Source organism: Sciurus vulgaris, assembly GCF_902686455.1.
Source record: "Sciurus vulgaris genome assembly, chromosome: 7".
NCBI lineage: Eukaryota > Metazoa > Chordata > Mammalia > Rodentia > Sciuridae > Sciurus > Sciurus vulgaris.
In genome coordinates this window covers 103,208,017-103,230,043 of record NC_136467.1, presented here as the reverse complement: position 1 = coordinate 103,230,043, position 22,027 = coordinate 103,208,017, and positions in this window count along the sequence as shown.

The following is a 22,027-nucleotide window of genomic DNA, read 5'->3' as shown; positions in this document are numbered from 1 at the left end:
TTGTGAGCAGGGGTCAAATTTCATCCTTCTACGTATGGATATCCAGTTTTCAGAGCATCATAGGTTAAAAGGGTGAATTTTCCTCCAAACTACGTGTTTGGTACCTTTGTCAAGGATCATATTACTCTATGCATGTGAATTTGTCTCTCTGTCTTCCATTCCATTGGCCTTCATATCTGTTTTTATGCCAATACCATGCTGTTTTTGTCACTACAACTGTATAATTTGATATCAGGTATTGTGAAACCTCTAAACTTGCTCTTGTTGTTCAGGATAGCTTTGGATATCTGGGTCTTTAATTCTTCCATATGAATTTTGGGAATTTTTTTCTAGTTTTTTGAAGAATGTCATTGGTATTTTGATAGGGATTGCATTGAATTTGTATAATACTTTTGGTAATATGATCATTTTGACAATTTTAATTCTGCCTATCCATGAACATAGAGATTCTTTCCATCTTGTAAGGTCCTTTTCAATTTCTTTCTATACTTCTGTTCTATAATTTTAATTGTAGAGTCTTTCACTTCTTTGGTTAGCTTTATCCCCTAGTATTTTATTTAATTTTATTTTTGAGACTATTATGAATGGAATTGTTTTCTTAATTTCTTTCTCAGTAGTTTATTATTGGAGTATAGGAAAGTTGTTAATTTGTGTATATGATATTGTATTTTGCAACTTTGTTGAATTTGTGTATTGAATCTAAAAGTATTCTGGTGGAATTTTTGCCATCTTCTATGTATGTTTCGTGTCATCAGCAAACAGATAGTTTGACTTCATATTTTCCTATTTTTATCCCTTTAATTTTATTCTCTTGACTGATAACTCTGGTTAGACCTTCAAGAACTATATTGAATAAGGATAGTGAGAAGGGATATCCTTGTCCTATGTACTAATTTCAGAGCAAATGAATTCAGTTTTTCTCTCTTCAGTGTGATGTTGACTTTGGGTTTACCATAATATAGACTTTATGATGTTGAAGAAATTTCCTTCTATTTGTTTCCTTAATATTTTTTTAATCATGAACATGTTTGGGATTTTGAAGGTCTTTCCTATATCAATTGATATGATGATGTGATTTTTGTGCTTGATTCTATTTATGCAATGAAGTACATTTATTGATTTATATATGTTGAACCAACCTTGCATTCATGGAATTAATCCAACTTGACCATGGTGTATGATTTCTTAATGTGCTTTTTAATGTGGATTGTTAATATTTTATTCACTATTTTTTATAGTTTGAATATAAAGAGCACCCCAAAATCTCCTGTGCTGGTATAGAAAATTCACAGGTGAAATGATTACATGAGAGATATAAACTTATCAGTCCACCTTAGTTAGTGGATGTACTGGGTGGTAACTTTGCACAGGTAAGCTGTGACTGGAGGAAGTGTGTCACTGAGTGCATGCCCTGGAAGGGTTCATCTTGCTGCAGCCTTTACCCCTTTCTCTCTTGGCAGTAATGAAAAAAGCAGTAATCCTGTGCCACATCTTCTGAAACAAGTTTTTGCCTGAAAGAGGGCCCAGAGCAATGGAGCCTGCCAATCATGGGCGAAACCTCTGAAATCATAAGCCCAAATAAACTTTTTCTCCTATATGTTGTTTTTGTCAAGTATTTTTGTCACAGTGATAGAATGTTGATAAATGCAGGATTTTTGCATTTGGGATTTTGGTATGTAGTAATTTTTTTTCCTCAATAAATACTTATCTGAATTTAGTAGCAGCTTGAAACTGGCTTCATAGAATGAATTTGGGAAATTTCCCTTTTTATTTTATGCAATAATTTGAGTAGTATTGGCATTATTTCTTTTTCAAAAGATCTGGCAGAACTCAGCTGAGAATTCATCTGGTCCTGAGCTTTATTTGTTGGAAATCATTATATTTCTGTATCAATCTTAGTCATTTATTTTGGTTTGCTAGATTTTCTGTAGTCTCTTGGTTCAATTTGGGTAGGTTATATGTTTCTAGAAATATGTTAATATCTTCTAGATTGTCCATATACTGGAATGTAAGTTTTCAAAACAGTCCTTAATTGTTCCCTGGATTACAGAAATATCTGTAGTGATATTTCCTTTCTCATCTCTAATTTTTTTGACTTGTGGCCTCTGTCTTTTTTGATAAGTTTGGTTAAGGGCTTATCAATTGTTTTTACATTTTCAGATAATGAACTCTTTGTTGTCTTTATCTCATAATTCTTTCATTCTCAGTTTCATTAATTCCAGCTCTAATATTGATTATTTTTGGCCTCCTATTGATTTTGGAACTAGTTTGTTCCTGCTTTACCAGGAGCTTGAGATGTAACATTAGTTTATTTGGAACTGTTCTTTTTGAAAAAAAATGTAAGCATGAATGTCATATACTTTCATTTTAGAACCACCTTCATAATGTCCCAAAGATTTGATACATTATCACTATTTTTATTTGATTCTAAAAATTCTTAAATTTCTCCTCTCAATTATTCTATGATTCATTTCTCATTTAAAACACAATTTCCATGCTTTACGTGTTTTCTATTTTCTTGCAATTGATTTCTAATTTCATTTCATTATGATTTGATTAGACACAGAGGATACATATCTACTTTGGAACTTAAAATATGATATGTCTTGAAAAATGTTCCATATACTGCTCTGAAGAAAATCAAGTCAGCTCTTGATGGACAAAATATTCAACAGATGTTTCTTAGGTCCATTTTATTTATAGTAGTTTTTAGGTGAGATGTGTTTTTATTGATTTTCTGTCTGCATAAACTGTCTATTGGTGAGAAGCATGTGGTTAAATCACCCAGTATTAGTGTACTGGAGACTCTCTGGGACTTCAAGTCATGAAATATTTTGTGTAATTAGGAGCACTTACATTGAAGAATAAGTTATATCTTCTTGTTATATCATTCCCTTTACCAGCATGTAGTGACCTTACTTCAAATTAATTTTTGCTTGAATTATGCTTTGTTAGAAATTAAAAAATAGCTTCTTCTGATTGTTTTTGGATTCCATTTGTATCAAATATCTTTTTTCATCCTTTAATTTTCAGCCTGTGGGTGCCCTTACCTATAAGACAGTCTCTTGCAAATAGGACATGATTGGGTCTAGTTTTTTAATCCACTTTGCCAGTTTATGTCTTAATTGAAAAATTACAAACGTTACATTCAGAGTTATTATGAATAAACATTCACTTTTTCTTGCCATTTTGGTTTATTTGCTATACTTAATTTGATCTTAATTTTCATTTGCTTTATTGCTCTTATGGTGTGTTTCATCCGTTAAAAAGCTCTGGGTTTAATTTTGAGTTCTTCTGTGAGTAATATTTCTTTAAGTATTTTCTTTACTGCTGGGTTAGTGGTACTTAAATCTTTTAGTTTCTTCTTATTATTAAAAGTTTTATTTCTATTTTGATTCTTAATGATAGTTTGCCAGATATGTCAATCTTTGTTGGCAATTATTTTTCTTCAGAGCTTGAATTAACTCATTCTAAATTCTCCTGGATTTCAGAGTTCAAAGTAAGAATTCAAAGTAGGCCTTATTGGTTTACTGCTTAATGTGACCTGATGTTTTTCTCTTGTGGTTTTGAATATTTTATTCTTAATCTCTATGTTGATCATTTTGATTATGATGTATATTGGACAAGTTCCTTTTTATCTTTTCTATTTGGGGTTATATTTGCATTCTGTATGTGGATGTCCACAACATTTATAAGATTTGGAAATTTTTCTGCTATTATTTCCCCTTAAAAGGATCTTAATGCCATTAGTCTGTGTATCCATGCTCTCTTCTGCCCCAATGCCTCTTAACTTTGAACTCTTGATGTTATTCCAGAGTACTTGTATATTTTCTGATCAAGTCTTTTCTTTGTTTATTTATTTGTTGTACACTGAGTGCTCAAGTTCATGAACACCATCTTTGAGAGTTGAAGTTTTGTTTCTAAATAATTTAATCTGTTGGTTTAACTTTCTAGTGAAGTTTGATTTATTGTGCCTTTCATTTACAGGAGTTCCGTTTGATTTCTTAAAGAGTATCTCTTTATCGAAATGGTCTTTTAACATCTGCATTTGCTTTCTAAATTTATTTCTTAGACCTTTTTAGAACTCATGAATCATTCCAATTATAAATTGCTTTTCATCTTTCGCTGAAATCTCATCACCTTCAATGTCTGTTGGTGTCTTTGTTGGGGGATTGTAAATTTGGGAGGCTTGTTTACGTCTTTTCTCATGTTTTCGGATGGCTTGTATTTACAAATTTGCTGAGATTGTTGCTCCTTTTATGAGAGTGTTTGTTAGTGTGTAGTTTTCTCTTTTGCAATAAGTACTTTTGTTGGTATATCTTAGCTTCAACACCTATGCTCATGTTTTCCATATGTTAATCACAATTGCTGTTGCTTCTCAATATGCCACTACAGTTTTGCTGACTTTACTCACTTTTTATGATGATGAGGTGGGTTTCTTCTATTTCTAGTCTTCCATGATTTGATTATGAATGGGTGCTGAATTTAGTCAAAGGCTTTCTCTGCATCTATTGAGATGAATATGTGACTTTTGTCCATTATTTAGTTTATGTGGTAAATTACATTTATTGATTTGTGTATGTTAAAACATTCTTTGACCCATGTCATCATCATGTATTATGTCTTAATATGTTGTTGAACACAATTTGCTAATATTTTACTTAGAAATTTCGCACCTAAGTTCATCGATGATATTGCTCTGTAGTGTTCTTTCCTCGTTGTGTTCTTATCTGATATTGAGATCAGGGTAATACTGGTTTTGTAGAATTAATTTGGAAGTGTTCTGTCAATTTCTATTTCATGGAATAATTTAAGGAGCACTGATATTAATTATTCTTCAAATTTCTAAGAATCCATCAGTTTTGGGCTTTTTGTTGCTACTGTTATCATGCTTTTCATTACTGCTTTTATCACATGGCTATTTGTTGAATAGTTTCAGTTTTCTAAATCCTCTTGAGTCAATTTTGCAGGCCATATATAGTTAGAAATTAATTCATATTTCCTATATTTTCCAGTATAAGTTTCAAAATAGGCACTAATGATCCAATGGATTTATTTGATGTCTATGATGATTTTTTTTCATCTCTAGTTTTATTAATTTGTGTGTTCTCTTTTTTATTTTTGGTTACTTTGGCTGAGGATTTATCAATCTCTTTCATTTTTTCAAGGAATTCACTCTTCATTTCATCAATCATTTTATTATTTATTTATACATTCATTTCATCTCTGATTTTAATTATATCTTTCCTTATACTGGTTTTGGAATTGACATGTTCTTATTTACCAAATGGCCTTGAGATGCTTCATTTGCTTTTTATTTGGGACCTTAGTGATTTTCTTATGTAGCACTCATAACTATAAACTTTCCTCTTAGAACTGTCTTCATAGTGTTCAAGAGGTCTGGTTTGTTGTATCACTATTCTCATCGGATTCTAAAAAAATTTTAAATTTTTCCCCTGATTTCTTCTCTCATTAATTATCCAAACCAGTATTGCTTAATCTGTATGTATTTCTACAGATTTTTAGAGGTTGTGTGTGTGTCTGTGTGTCCATGATGATTTCTAATTTTATTTTATTATGATGAGATCAGATGCAATGAATTATGTCAATTATTTTGTACTAGCTAAGTGTTGCTTTGTGTTCTAAAATAACATATATTTTGGAGATAGCTATATAAATAATCAAGAAGAAAATGAATTTGGCCATTGTTCAATGAAATATTCTATAGATTTCTGTTAAGTCCATTTGATTTATATTTTTAGGTCTAAATTGTCATTACTAAGTTTATGTCTAGATGACATGACCCATCTATTTGTGCAAGAGGTATGTTGATATAACCCAGTATTATTGTACTGGGGTCTATCTGGGTCTTTAAGTGGAGTAGTATCACAATTTTGTAATTAGGTATGTCAGTGTTTATGGAATAAATATCTCCTACCATAGTATCTTCTTGTTGGATTTCTCTTCTAACAATATGAAGTGATCTACTTTCTCTCCTCTGATAAATTCTGTTTAAAGTATGCTTTATCTGACAAAGAGTAGCTACTCCTGCTTGTTTAGGGGCTCCATTTTCTTAATATTTCAATTCCTACTCTTTTGCTTTCAGCTTTTGTATTTGTCCTTTTCTATGAGTCTATATATTTTTCCACATTTTTATTGGAGCATTACAGTTATACATAATGATATGGTTTGATGTTGCATATTAATACATGCATACAGTATGACAGTAAAATTTGGCCAATATCAGTTCTTAGATCCCCTGGTTCCCTTATTCTGTTGAACTCTCTTTAATTTGAATGAGATCCCCAACCTCACCTTTCTTTTCCTTGTTTCTCTCTATTTTTCACATATGAGATCATTGACATGAGTTTCACTTAATTCACTTAATGTAATGGTCTTTAGTTAGATCCATTTTCCTAAAAATGACATAATTTCATTTTTCTTTATGACTGAATAAAACTCCAGTGTGTGTGTGTGTGTGTGTGTGTGTATAACATTTCCTTCATCCAATTATTTCTTGATGGATACCTAGGCTGACTCTACAGTTTGGCTATTCTGAATTTAGTTGCTATAAACATGGTTATGTGTGTATCATTGTATGATGACTTTAATTCTTTAGGATAAATATGAAGTAGTGCTATTGCTAGGTCATATGATGTCTCCATGCCTAATTTCTTGAGAAAACTGTATACTGATTTCCCATAGAGATTATATTAGTTTATAATTTCACCAACAGTGTGAAAGTGTTCCTTTTTCTAGCATTTATTATTTATATTCTTGATTACTGCCATTCTCAGTATAGTTTTCATTTGAATTTTCCTAATTGCTAATGATATAGAACATTTTTCATGTGTTTGTTGGCCATTGGTATTTCTTCCTTTGAGAAGTCTGTTTAATTCATTTTCCCACTTATTAATTGGGTTATTTGAAATTTTGGTGTAAAGTTTTTTGTAATCTTTTTATATTCTACATATTAATTCTCTCTCAGAAGAGTGGCTATCAAAGATTTCTCCTATTTTGTAGGCTCTCTTTACATTTTTAATTGCTTTTCTTGCTACAAAGAGGCTTTTTTAATTTGACACATCCTACTTATTAACTTTAGACTTTATTTAATGAGCTTTAGGTGTTCTATTGAGAAAGTTGTGGCCTGTGTTTAAGTGCTTGAGTGTTGACCTTACGTTTTCTTCTAGAATTTGCATATTTTCTGGCCTCATTTTTAGGTCTTTGATTCATTCTGTGCTGATTTTTGTGCACAATTCTATTAAAAAGAGTATCTTTCCCCCAATATATATTTTTGGCATCTTTCTCAAAAATCAGATGACTGGAAAAATGCATAGTACAGATTGGGGATCCAAGATGGTGGTCTAGAGGGAGGCTGCGTTCCTTGTCGCTCTGCAATGCCGGATTCAAACAGAGAATATCTGTTTCTTGGTGAGGCAGTTTTTGCTGCTTATCGATCCCCTGCTCTTTACCCCATTTGTCTGCTGTGATCACCTGCAATCTGCCAGCATATCAACGCCTTTTTTGAGAGCAGATTGCTCACTGTCAGGCGTCTATCACCCGCCATTTGCCTGCCTCTCGCCTATCCATCTCCTGCCTTACCCCTATCCATCACCCAACGCTCAAGGTTCACCTCCTGATCGTCCGACAGCTGCCAGCAGATGGACCGCAGACTGCGAGTGGAGAACCAGCTGCCTGTTGCTGCCTGGAAGATCACTGTTACAGTACCTGCAGGTTTGATTACACATGGTTGCTGCCATTTTGAGACAACAGCCAGGTCCTGAAGGACCCCTGGCCGGACTGACTGAGTCCCATCTCCAGGATCCTTCAGCCCAACCGATCACTCCCTGCCTCTGGGATCCTCACATCAACTGACTGCTCCCTGCCACCAGGACCCACAGACCAACTGACTGTGCCCTATCACCAGGAACCCAGACCAACTGATTGCACCCGGCCTCGTGGATCCCACAAGCACACCAAACACACCCGACCTCCAGGACCACTGCTGGACCAACTGCATCCTGTCTCCAGGACCTCCAGCTGACCACATCCACCCTGAGCTGCAACTCCCCATTTGCCAACACATTTGGAAGCCAGAGCAGCCATCTTGGATAATCCTGGAAACTGTAGCTCCAATCTTCAGGTGGGGCAAATCCCATCCTGAGACGACTGCTGGAGGCTTGAAGCTCATTGTCAGGTACCTCTCAAACATCAGGCTACTGAACACTGGGAGGTTTCATTAGTATATGACTATTATACAGTAGATTTTCTTTTTGCTCCTTTTTAAAAAAAATTCAAGTTTTTATTTCTTTACGTTTCTTACTTTCTTTTCCTTCTGTTTACCTGTTCCCTCAGAGTTGCTTTCTCCCTTATTTACATGATGTTATTGTCCCCATAGGGGCTATTTGGTCTAGGATTGCATAGTGTCTGATTTGGGCACTGCTAATATTGATCTCCCCTTAAAGAAAGGGTTTTGGAAACCTATAGGGCCACTATAAGCCTATAGGGGGAAATCTGCAATACCCCAGATCTGCAGTGCTAGAGGGGAAGATACATGAACAACATGAAGAAACACCAGAAGAAAATGATCCAAACAAATCTAGATTCTCTAGTAACAGAATCCAATGACAGTATGTTAGAAGAAATGTCAGAAAAGGACTTCAGATTATACATGATTAAGATGATTTGCGAAGCAAAGGATGAGATAAGAGAGCAAATGTAGGCAATGAATGATAATACCAATAAGCTGAAAGAGCACCTGCAGGAAGCAAAAGATAATTTCAACAAAGAGATAGAGATACTCAAAAAAAAAAAAAAAAAAAAAAAAAAAAAAAAAAAAAAAACCAAACGGAAATCCTTGAAATGAAGGAGACAATAAACCAAATAAAAAACTCAATGTGAAACATCACCAACAGACTAGACCACTTGGAAGACAGAACCTCAGACAATGAAGACAAAATATTTAATCCTGAAAATAAAGTGGCCCAAACAGAGAAGATGGTAAGAAATCATGAACAGAATCTCCAAGAACTATGGGACATCATGAAAAGACCAATTTTAAGAATTATTGGGATTGAGGAAGTCACAGAGATACAAACCAAAGGAATGAACAACCTATTCAATGAAATAATATCAGAAAATTTCCCAAACCTGAAGAATGAAATGGAAAATCAAATACAAGAGGCTTAAAGAACACCAAATTCACAGAATCACAACAGATCCACACCAAGGCACATTATAATGAAAATGCCTAACATTCAAAATAAAGATAGGATTTTAAAGGCCATGAGAGAAAAGCATCAGATTACATATAGGGGGAGACCAATATGGATAGCAGCAGACTTCTCAACCCAGACTCTAAAAGCTAGAAGGGCCTGGACCAATATATTTCAAGCTCTGAAAGAACATGGTTGCCAACCAAGAATCCTATACCCAACAAAACTAACCTTCAGATTTGAAGATGAAATAAAATCCTTCCATGATAAACAAAAGTTAAAAGAATTTACAAATAGAAGCCTGCACTACAGTATGTTCTCTACAAAATATTCCATGAGGAGGAAATGAAAAACAACAATGGAGGTCAGCAAAGGGAGGAACTACCTTAGAGAAAAACCACTCAAAGGAGAAACCAAGCCAACCTAAAAACCAAAAATAAGCCAAAAGACTGGGAATACAAATCATTTCTCAATAATAACCCTGAACTTTAATGGCCTAAACTCATCAATAAAAGACATAGACTGGCAGAATGGATTAAAAAGAAAGACCCAACAATATGCTGCCAGCAAGAGACTCATCTCATAGAAAAAGACATCCAGAGACTAAAGGTGAAAGGATGGGAAAAAACCTACCATGCACATGGACCCAGTAAAAATGCGGGGGTTTCCATCCTTATATCAGATAAAGTGGACTTCAAGCCAAAGTTAGTCAGAAGGGATAAAGAAGGACATTTCATACTGCTTAAGGGAACCATAAATCAGGAGGACATAATGATAGTAAATATGCCCCAAACAATGGTGCATCCCTGTACATCAAACAAATCCTTCTCAATTTCAAGAATCACATAGACCACAACACAATAATTCTGGGCAATTTTAACGCACCGCTGTCACCACTAGATAGATCTTCCAAACAAAATCCAACAAAAGAAACCATAGAACTCAATAACACAATCAATAACCTAGACTTAATAGACATATATAGAATATTCCATCCATCAACGAGTGGATACAGTTTCTTCTCAGCAGCACATGAAACCTTCTTGAAAATAGACCATATGTTATGCCACAAAGCAGCCCTTAGGAAATGCAAAAAAATAGAGATACTGCCTTGTGTTCTATTGGATCATAATGGACTGAGAGTAGAAATCAATGACAAAGTAAAAAAAGGAAATTACTCCAACACTTGGAGACTAAATAATATGCTATTGAATGAAACATGGATAACAAAAAACATCAGGGAGGAGATTAAAAAATTCTTAGAGGTCAATGAGAATGATAATACAACATATCAAAATCTCTGGGACACTATGAAAGTGGTACTAAGAGGAAAATTCATTGCATGGAGCACATTCTAGGAAAGAATGAAAAGTCAACAATTAAATGACCTAACATTATAGCTCAAAGCCCTAGAAAAAGAAGAACAGAATAACAGCAAAAGTAGTAGAAGACAAGAAATAATTAAAATCAGAGCTGAAATCAATGAAATTGAAACAAAAGACACTATTCAAAAAATTGACATAACAAAAAGTTGGTTCTTTGAGAAAGTAAACAAAATAAACGCTTAGACACACTAACAAAGAGAAGGAGAGAGAAGAATCAAATTACTAAAAATGCATGATGCAAAAGAAAATATCACAACAGACACCACTGAGGTACAGAACATAATGAGAAGCTACTTTGAAAATCTGTATTCCAACAAAATAGAAAGTACCAAAGACATTGACAAATTTCTAGAGACATATGCTCCTCCCACACTGAACCAGGAGGACATACACGATTTAAACAGATCAATATCAAGCAATGAAATAGAAGAAGCCATTAAAAATCTACCATCCAAGAAAACCCAAGACCAGACGGATTTTCAGCCGAGTTCTATAAGACTTTCAAAGAAGAACTCATTCCAAAACTTCTCTAAGTATTCCAGGTTATAGAAAAGGACGGTACCCTACCGAACTCATTCTCTGAAGCTAATATCACCCTCATACCCAAACCAGGAAAAGACACATCAGGGAAAGAAAATTTTAGACCAACATCCTTGATGAATATAGATGCTAAGATCCTTAACAAAATATTGGCAAACCGTATCCAAAAACATATTAAGAAAATGTGCACCACGATCAAGTGGGGTTCATTCCTGGAATGCAAGGATGGTTTAACATCCATAAATCAATAAACGTAATGCATCATGTCAATAGACTTAAGGATAAGAATCATATGGTTAGTTCATTGATGCAGAAAAAGCATTTGACAAAATACAACACCCCTTCATGCTGAAAACAATAGAAAAAATAGGGATAGTAGGAACATACCTGAACATTTTAAAGACTGTTTATGCTAAGCCCATGGTCAACATCATTCTTAATGGAGAAAAACTGAAACCATTCCCTTTAAAAATGGGAACAAGACAGGGATGTCCTCTTTCACCACTTCTATTCAACATTGTCCTCGAAACTCTAGCCAGAGCATTAGGCAGACTAAAAAAATTAAAGGGATACGAATAGGAAAAGAGGAACTTAAGCTATCACTATTTGTGGATGACATGATTCTATATTTAGAAGATCCAAAAACCTCCTCCAGAAAATTTCTAGACCTCATCAATGAATTCAGCAAAATAACAGGCTACAAAACCAACACGCATAAATCTACAGCATTTTTATACGCAAGCGATGAAACAACTGAAAGGGAAATGAGGAAAACAACTCCATTTGCAATAGCCTCAAAAAAAAAATAAAATAAAATAAAATACTTGGGAATCAATCTATCCAAAGAGGTAAAAGATCTCTACAATGAAAACTACAAAACACTGAAGAAAGAAATTAAGGAAGACCTTAGAAGATGGAAAGATCTCCCATGTTCTTGGATAGGCAGAATTAATATTGTCAAAATGGCCATACTACCAAAAGTGCTATACAGATTCAATGCAATTCCAATTAAAATCCCAATGACGTACCTCACAGAAATAGAGCAAGCAATCATGAAATTCATCTGGAAGAATAAGAAACCCAGAATAGCTAAAGCAATCCTTAGCAGGAAGAATGAAACAGGGAGTATCGCAATACCAGAACTTCAACTATACTACAAAGCAATAGTAACAAAAGCAGCATGGTATTGGCACCAAAATAGACAGGTAGATCAATGGTACAGAATAGAGGACATGGACACAAACCCAAATAAATACAATTTTCTCATACTGGACAAAGGTGCCAAAAATAAGCAATGGAGAAAAGATAGCCTCTTCAACAAATGGTGCTGGGAAAACTGGAAATCCATATGCAACAGAATGAAATTAAACCCCTATCTCTCACCCAGCACAAAACTCAACTCACAATGGATCAAGGACCTAGGAATCAGACCAGAGACCCTGCATCTTATAGAACAAAAAGTAGGTCCAAATCTTCAACTTGTTGGCTTAGGATCAGACTTCCTTAAGAGGACTCCCATAGCACAAGAAATAAAAGCAAGAATCAATAACTGGGATAGATTCAAACTAAATAGCTTTCTCTCAGCAAAGGAAACTATCAGCAATGCGAAGAGAGAGCCTACAGAGTAGGAGAATATCTTTGCCTCTCATACTTCAGATAGAGCACTAATTTCCAGAATATATAAAGAACTCTAAAAACTATACACCAAGAATACAAGTAATTCAATCAACAAATGGTCTAAGGAAATGAACAGACACTTCACAGAAGATGATGTACAAGCAATCAACAGATATATGAAAAAATGGTCACCATCTTTAGTAATAAGAGAAATGCAAATCAAAACTACACTAAGATTCCATCTCACCCCAATTAGAATGGCAATTATCAAGAACACAAGCAACAATAGGTGTTGGAGTGGATGTGGGGAAAAAGTTACACTCATACATTGCTGGTGGGACTGCAAATTAGTGCAGCCACTCTGGAAAGCACTGTGGAGATTCCTTAGAAAACTTGGAATGGACCTACCATTTGACCCAGCTATCCCACTCCTCGGCCTATACCCAAAGGACTTAAAATCAGCACACTACAGAGATACAGTCACATCAATGTTCATAGCGGCTCAATTCACAATAGCCAGACTATGGAACCAACCTAGATGCCCTTCAATTGATGAATGGATAAAGAAACTGTGGTTTATATATATACAATGGAATATTACTCAGCTATAAAGAACAATAAAATTATGGCATTTGCAGGCAAATGGATGAAATTGGAGAATATCATGTTATTGAGATAAGCCAATCTCGAAAATCCAAAAGAGGAATGATCTCACTGATAAGTGGATGATGACACTTAATGGTGGGTGGGAGTGGGACAAGAATGGAGGAAGGAGGGACTGTATAGAGGGAAAAGAGAGGTGGGAGGGGTGGGTGGGAAGGAAAAAATAATGGAATGAATCAAACATCATTACTCTATGTTAATTTATGAATATGCAAATGGTATGCTGTTACTCCATGTACAAACAGAAACAACATGTATCCCATTTGTTTACAATAAAAATTAATTGAAAAAAAAAAAAGAATCAGATGACTGCATCTGTGTGGGCTTCTTGTATCTTCTATTCTTTACCATTGGTCTGTGTGTCTGTTTTTATGCCAGTACCTTCTAGTTTTTGTTACTAAGGCTCTACAGTAATTCAAAGTCAGATATTTTGATGCCTCCAGCATTGCTTTTGTGGCTTACAATTTCTTTAAATATACTGTGTCTTTTGTTCATCTAAATGAATTTTATTTTAGTTCTGTGAAGAATGCATAGATATTTTGATGGGGATTTTATTGAATGTATATATTGCCTTTAGTAGTATAGCCATTTTAACAAAATCGATTCTGCCTATCCATGAACATGGGAGGTTGTTTCATCTTCTGATATTTTCCTCTATTTCTTTTTTCAATGCTTTATAGTTTCCATTGTAGAGGTCTTTTACTTCCTTGATTTTTCTCAATTGTTTGTTGCTTTTTGTTTGTTTGTAGGCTATTTGAAATGGAATCATTTTCCTGATTTCTTTTTCAGCAGATTCATTATTGCTATATAGGAAAGCTATTGATTTTTGTATATTGATTTTGTAACATGCTACCTTGTCAAATTTGCTTATTAGTTCTGGCAGCTTTTTGATGGAGGTTTTTTTTTGCTGTTTTTATTGTCTAGGTAAAAGAACATATCATCTGCAATTAGTGATAATTTGACTTCTCATTTTCTAATTTATCCCTTTTATTTCTTACTCTTATCTAGCTGTTCAGGAATTTCTAAAATTTCTTGCTCTATACTTAACAGGAGTGCTGAGAGCAGACATCCTTCTCTTATTTCATATATTTTAAAGAAAATCCTTTCTATTTTTCCCCAAAGAGGTTGTCTTTGAGTTTTATATATATATATATATATATATATATATATATATATATATATAGCTTTTATGATGTTGTGGGAGATCTGTAAAGTGAGTCTCTTGCAAACAAAACATAGTTGGATATTGTTTTTTGAATTCTTTCTATCAGTCTATATTTTTAATTTATAGAACTCTAACACTTTACTTTCAATGTTATTATAGAGAGATATTAAAAATTACTGCCTTTTTAATTTATTCTATTGTTTATTCTAATTTGGACCTGTTACTAATTTACTTAACTATCTTTCTAATGAGATTTGTCCATTTGTGAGCTTTGGAATTTCTGTATTTTTGCTTCATTGTTTGTTTTGTTTTGTTTGTACCAGGGATCAAACCCAGAGGCACTTAACCACTGAGCTGCATCCCCAACCCTTTTTATATTCTCTTTTAAGACAGGGTCTCACTAAGTTGTTTAGGGCCTAGTTAAGTTGCTAAGGCTGGTTTTTTCACTTCTGCCTCACCTCCTGAATTGCTGGGATTACATGTGCCACCACTCCAACATGGAATTTGTTTTTTATTTCTTCTGTGTACAGTATTTCTAATTTTTTCTGTAGTGCCAGGTTAGTAGTCATGAATTCTTTGTTTCTCCTTATCTTGGAATATTTTATTTCCTCTTCAATTCTGAAGCATAGATTCATTGGACATAGCAGTATTAGGTAGACAGTTATTTTCCTTGTCCATTTTAGAAATTGGAAGTAATTCTGATTAACTTGCATCTAAATATGATTTGATGTTTTCCTTTTTGCAATTTTATCCTTGTTTGGTATGTTAGATATTTTAATTGTTTTACAAAGAGATCTTTTTTAAAATCTATTTGGGGTTTGAATAACTCCTGTATTTGGATGTCCATCTCAATTTCAATGTTTGAAATTTTTTCTGTTTTTATTTCCCCAAAGAAGGTATCCATAACATTAGCCTGAATCTCATAACCCTCTTCAATTCCAATGATTCTTTAATTGGTCTCTTAATGTTGTCCCAGAATTCATGTATATTTCATTATTACTTTTCATCTTTCATTGATATTGTCTGATCATTCAAGACTGGCTGCTTTCCTTTCTAGCTCTGAGATTCTGCTTTCTATTAGTGAGTCCTTAACTGAACACTTTGTTATATTGTGCTTTTATCATTTTCAAGATTTCAATTTTGTTTTTATTTATTTATTTGTATTGTAAACAAATGGGATACATCTTGTTTCTCTGTACATGGAGTAAAGTCATACCATTTGTGTAATCATATATTTACATAGGATAATGGTGTTTGATTCATTGTGTTATTTTTTCCTCCCCCTACCCCTCCCATTCCTCTTTTCCCTCTATATAGTCCCTCCTTCCTCCATTCTTGACTCCTCCCAACCCATTATGTGTCACCATCTGCTTATCAGTGAGATCATTTGTCTTTTGGTTTATTGAGATTGGCTTATCTCACTTAGCATGATATTCTCCAATTTCATCCATTTGCCTGCAAAAGCCATAATTTTATTATTCTTTACGGCTGAGTAATAATCCATTCTATATATCTACCACATTTTCTTTATCCATTCATCAACTGAAGGGCATCTAGGTTGGTTCCACAATCTGGCTATTGGGAATTGAGCAGCTATGAACATTGATGTGGCTGTATCTCTGTAGTATGCTGATTTAAAGTCCTTTAGATATAGGCCAAGGAGTGGGTTAGCTAGGTCAAATGGTGGTTCCATTCCAGGCTTTCTGAGGAATCTCCACAGTGCTTTCCAGAGTGACTGCACTAATTTGCACTCACACCAGCAATGTATGAGTGTACCTTTTCCCCTACATCCTCACCAACACCTATTGGTTCATGTACTATTGATAATCGCCATTCTAACTGGGGTGAGATGGAATCTTAGGGTACTTTTGATTTCCATTTCTCTTATTACTAGAGATGTTGAACATTTTTTCATATATCTGTTGATTGCTTGTACATCATCTTCTGTGAAGTGTCTGTTCATTTCCTTAGCCCATTTGTTGATTGGATTATTTGTATTCTAGGTATAGTTCTTTGATTTCTTTATATATTCTGGAAATTAGTGCTCTATCTGAGTATGAGTGGCAAAGGTTTTCTCCACTCTGTAGGCTCCCTATTCACATTGATGATAGTTCTCTTTGCTGAGAGAAACCTTTTTAGTTTGAACTTATCCCAGTTATTGATTCTTGCTTCTATTACTTGTAATATGGGATCCTATTAAGGAAGTCTGATCCTGGGTCCACATGCTGAATATTTGGACCTACTTTTCTTCCACAAAATGAAGGGTCTTGGTCTGGTTCCGAGGACTTGATCCATTTTGAGTTGATTTTTCTGCAGGGTGAGAGATAGGTGTTTAGTTTCATTCTGCTGTGTAAGGATTTCCAGTTTTCCCAGCACCATTTGCTGAAGAAGTTATCTTTTCTCCATTGCATATTTTTGGCACTTTTGTCTAGTATGAGAAAATTGTATTTATTTGGGTTTGTGTCCATGTCCTGCATTCTGTACCATTGATCTACCTGTCTATTTTGGGTACCAATACCATGCTGTTTTTGTTACTATTGCGTTGTAGTATAGTTGAAATTCTGGTATTACGATACCCCCTGCTTCACTCTTCCCACTAAGGATTGCTTTATCTATTCTGGGTTTCTTATTCTTCCAGATGAATTTCACAATTGCTTCCTCTATTTCTTCTGTAAGGTACATCATTGGGATTTTAATTGGAATTGCATTGAATCTGCATAGCACTTTTGGTAGTATAGCCATTTTGACAATATTAATTCTGCCTATCCAGAACATGGAAGATCTTTCCATCTTCTAAGGTTTTCTTTAATTTCTTTCTTTAATGTTCTGTAGTTCTCATTGTAGAGGTCTTTCACGTCTTTTGTGGGATTGATTCCCAAGTATTTTATTTTTTTCAATGCTATTGTGAATGGGGTAGTTTTCCTAATTTCTCTTTCTGAAGATTCATCACTTATGTATAAAAATGCGTTGGATTTATGAGCATTGATCATGTAACATGCTACTTTATACTGAATTCACTTAAGAGTTCTAAGAGTTTTCTGGTGGAATTTCCAGTTTCCTCTAAATATATAATCATGTCATCGGCAAACAGGGATAGTTTGTATTCTTCTTTTCCAATTCATATCCCTTTAATTTCTTTGGTTTGACTAATTGCTCTGGCTAGAGTCTCAAGAACAATGTTGAATAGAAGTGGTGAAAGAGGGCATCTCTGCCTTGTTCCAGTTTTTAGGGGCAATGTTTTCACTTTTTCACCATTTAGAATGATATTGGCCATGGGCTTAGCGTAGATGGCCTTTACAATGTTAAGGAATGTTCCCACTATCCCTATTTTTTCCAGTGTTTTGAGCATGAAGGGATGCTGTATTTTATCAAATGCTTTTTCTGCATCTATTGAAATAATCATGTGATTCTTGACTTTAAGTCTGTTGATATGGTGAATGACAGTTATTGATTTCCGGATGTTGAACCAACCTTGTATTTCTGGGATAAAACCCAATTGATCATGGTGCACTATCTTTTTAATATATTTTTGTATGCAATTTGCTCAAATTTTGTTGAGAATTTTTGTGTCAATGTTCATTAAGGATATTGGTCTGAAATTTTCTTTCCTCCATATGTCTCAGTCTGGTTTGGTATCAGGGTGATATTGGCTTCATAGAATGAGTTTGGGAGGGTTCCCTCCTCTTCTATTTCATGGAATACTTTGAGGAGTATTGGAATGAGCTCTTCTTTAAAGGTTTTGTACAACTCGGCTGAGAACCCATCTGGTCCCAGACTTTTCTTTGTTGGTAGGCTTTTGATGACCTCTTCTATTTCATTGCTTAAAATTGATTTATTTAAGTTGTGTATGTCCTCCTCGTTCAGTTTAGTTAATTCACGTGTCTCTAGAAACTTGTTGATGTCTTCGAGGTTTTCTATTTTGTTGGAGTATAGATTTTCAAAATAGCTTCTAACATGTTTTGTATTTCACTCGTGTCTGTTGTGATATTGCCTTGTTCATTCTGAATTTTAGTAATTTGATTTTTCTCCCTTTCTCTTTGTTAGGGTGGCTAAGGGTTTATCAATTTTGTTTATTTTTTCAAAGAACCAACTATTTATTTTGTCAATTTTTCCTATTGTTTCTTTTGTTTCAATTTCGTTGATTTTGCCTCTGATTTTAACTATTTCCTGTCTTCTTCTACTTTTGGTGTTGGTCTGCTCTTCTTTTTCTAGGGCTTTGAGTTGTGGTGTTAAGTTGTTTATTTGTTGATTTCTACTCCTTTTGTTGAATGCAGCCCATGAAATAAATCTTCCTCTAAGTACTGCTTTCATAGTGTCTCGGAGGTTTTGATATGATGTGTCTTTGTTCTCCTTTACTTCTAAGAATTTTTAAATTTCCCTACTGATGTCTTCTATTATCTATTCATCATATAATATTGTATTATTTAATATCCAAGTATTGGAGAAGTTTCTGTTTTTATTGTCATTTATTTCTAATTTCAATCCATCGTGATCTGATAGAGTACAAGGTAGTATCTCTATCTTCTTGTGTTTGCTAACAGAAGCTTTGTGGCATAAAACATGGTCTATTTAAGAGAAGGTTCCATGTGCTGCTGAGAAGAAAGTGTATTCGTTCTTTGTTGGATGGTATATTCTATATAAGTCGGTTAAGTCTAAATTGTTGATTGTGTTATTGAGATCTATGGTTTCTTTATTCAATTTTTGTTTGGACGATCTATGCAGTGGTGAGACAGGTGTGTTGAAATCACCCAGTATTATTGTGTTGTGGTCTATTTGATTTTTGGAATTGAGAAGGATTTGTTTGACATACCTGGATGAGCCAATATTCGGGGCATAGATATTTATGATTGTTATGTCTTGCTGATTTATGCTTCCCTTAAGCAGTATGTAATGTTCTTCTTTAACCCTTCTGACTAGTTTTGGCTTGAAGTCCACATTATCTGAAATGTGGATGGATACTCCAGCTTTTTTGCTGTGTCCGTGTGCATGGTATGTTTTTTCCCATCCTTTCACCTTTAGTCTATGGGTATCTCTTTCCATGAGATGAGTCTCTTTCAGGCAGCATATTGTTGGATTTTTCTTTTTAATCCAATCTGCCAGTCTATATCTTTTGATTGATGAATTCAGGATATTAACATTTAGGGTTATTATTGTGATATGATTTGTATTCCCAGTCATTTGACTCATTCTTGTTTTTTGACATGATTTGGTTTCTCCTTTATTTGGCTATTCCTTTAGGCTAGTTCTTCCCATTGCTGATTTGCATCATTGTTTTTCATCTCTTCCTCATGGAATATTTTGCTGAGAATGTTCTGTAATGCTGGCTTTCTTTTTGTAAATTCCTTTAGCTTTTGTTTATCATGGAAGGATCTTATTTCCTCATCAAATCTGAAAGTAAGTTTTGCTGGGTATAAGATTCTTGGTTGGCATCTGTTTTCTTTCAGGGCTTGGTAAATGTTGTTCCAGGCCCTTCTAGCTTTTAGGGTCTCGATTGAAAAAACTGCTGATATTCTTATTGGTTTCCCCCTGAAATTAATTTGATTCTTTTCTCTCACGGCCTTTAAAATTCTGTCTTTATTTTTGTATGTTAGGTATTTTCATAATAATGTGCCTTGGTGTGGGTCTGTTGTAATTGTTTATATTTGGAGTCCTATAAGCCTCTTGTACTTGGTTTTCCATTTCATTCTTCAGATTTGGGAAATTTTCTGATATTTTTTCATTGAACACATTGTTCATTCCTTTTGTTTGTTTCTCTAAGCCTTCCTCAATCTCAATAATTCTTAAATTCTCCTTTTTCATGATATCCTATAATTCTTGTAGATTCTGTTCACGATTTCTTACGATCTTCTCTGTTTGGTCAACTTTGTTTTCAAGATTAAATATTTTCTCTTCAATATCTGAGGTCTGTCTTCCAGATGTTCTATCCTATTGGTTATGCTTTCTATGGAGTTTTTAACTTGGTTTATTGTTTCCTTCATTTCAAGGATTTCTGGGTTTTTTTTTTTTTTCAGTATCTCTAACTCTTTATTGAAATGATCTCTTGCTTCCCATATTTGCTCTTTTAACTGTTCATTGGTTGGATCATTTAATGCCTGCATTTGCTCTTTCATCTCCTCCTTCAATGCCTGCATTTGCTCTTTCATCTCCTCGTTTGCTTCCCTGATTGTTTTAATTATGTACATTCTGAACTCCCTTTCTGACATATCTTCTGCTGTGCTGTCATTGGGTTTTATTGATATAGTATCTGGGTTTGTTTGGGACATTTTCTTCCCTTGTTTTCTCATATTGGTCAGATGTCAGTGGGACTCTGTGATATTGCAGATTTCCTCTATGTGCTTATAGTGTCCCTTTAGATTTCCAGTATATCACCTCCCAGCCTTCAGTAGCCTGATATCTTGGAGTAACTTGATAATGCAGTACTTCCGAAGAAAGCTGTCCCTAGCCCGCTACTGGTTCCAGGTCTTGGAGCTGGCTATGTGTGGAAAGGTTCTCACTGGGGGGCCTGCTCTGAGAAGCTGGCCGTGTGGGAGAAGCCCACTGCCGGAGTGCCCAGGCCTGCCTGGTGTATACTCTAGCTGCCCTGCCCTACTCTAATAAGCCACCCCTATCTTGACCAGCCGCCCGGGCCGAGCTTCACCGGGAGGGGGAGACTCACCCTGTGGTTCTATTTTAGTCCGAGTCTCTCAATGCCTCCCCTTCTTGAATCCTGGGATTTGGAGTGACTGGAGATGCAGTCACCCTCTAGCCCGCCATTTTGGATCACCTCGTGGAAAATGCCTGCGGCTAGACGGGTGCAGGGCCGCCTGGAGAGGTCTCTGGCTGCCCTGTCCTGGTCCCAGAGGCTGCTTGCGGGTCAGAGGTCTCCACTGGCTTGGGGACTTGTGGCTGGCTCTGTGTAGAAAGGCTCTCACTGGGTGGTTTGCTCCAAGAAGCTAGCCTGGAAAGGCACTTCTACTGGAGGGAGCCGTGCTGCTTGGGGAAGTCCCTAGCTGCCCTGTCCTGGTCTCTGAAGCAACCTGTGGGTGGGCTGGAGCTCGCCGCGCATGTTGGCTCAGGGACTTGGAGCTGGTTGTGTGCAGAAAGGCTCTCAGTGGAGTCCTGCTCTGAGAAGCTGGAGTATCTTGCCATGTGGGAGGAGCCCACCACCAGAGTGCTCGGGGCTGCCTGGGGGAGACTCTAGCTGCCCTGCCCTACTCTAATAAGCTGCCCGAATCCCGGCCTGCTGCCCAGGTCGAGCTTCACCAGGTGGAGGAGACTCACCCCATGGTTCTATTTTAGTCCGAGTCTCTCAATGCCTCCCCTTCTTGAATCCTGGGCCTGGAGCGACTGGAGATGCAGTTACCTTCTAGTCTGCCATCTTGGATTTTCCCGTTGAAAAAGCCTGAGGCCAGAGGGGGGCAGGGCCACCTGGAGAGGTCTCTGGCTGCCCTGCCCTGGTCGCA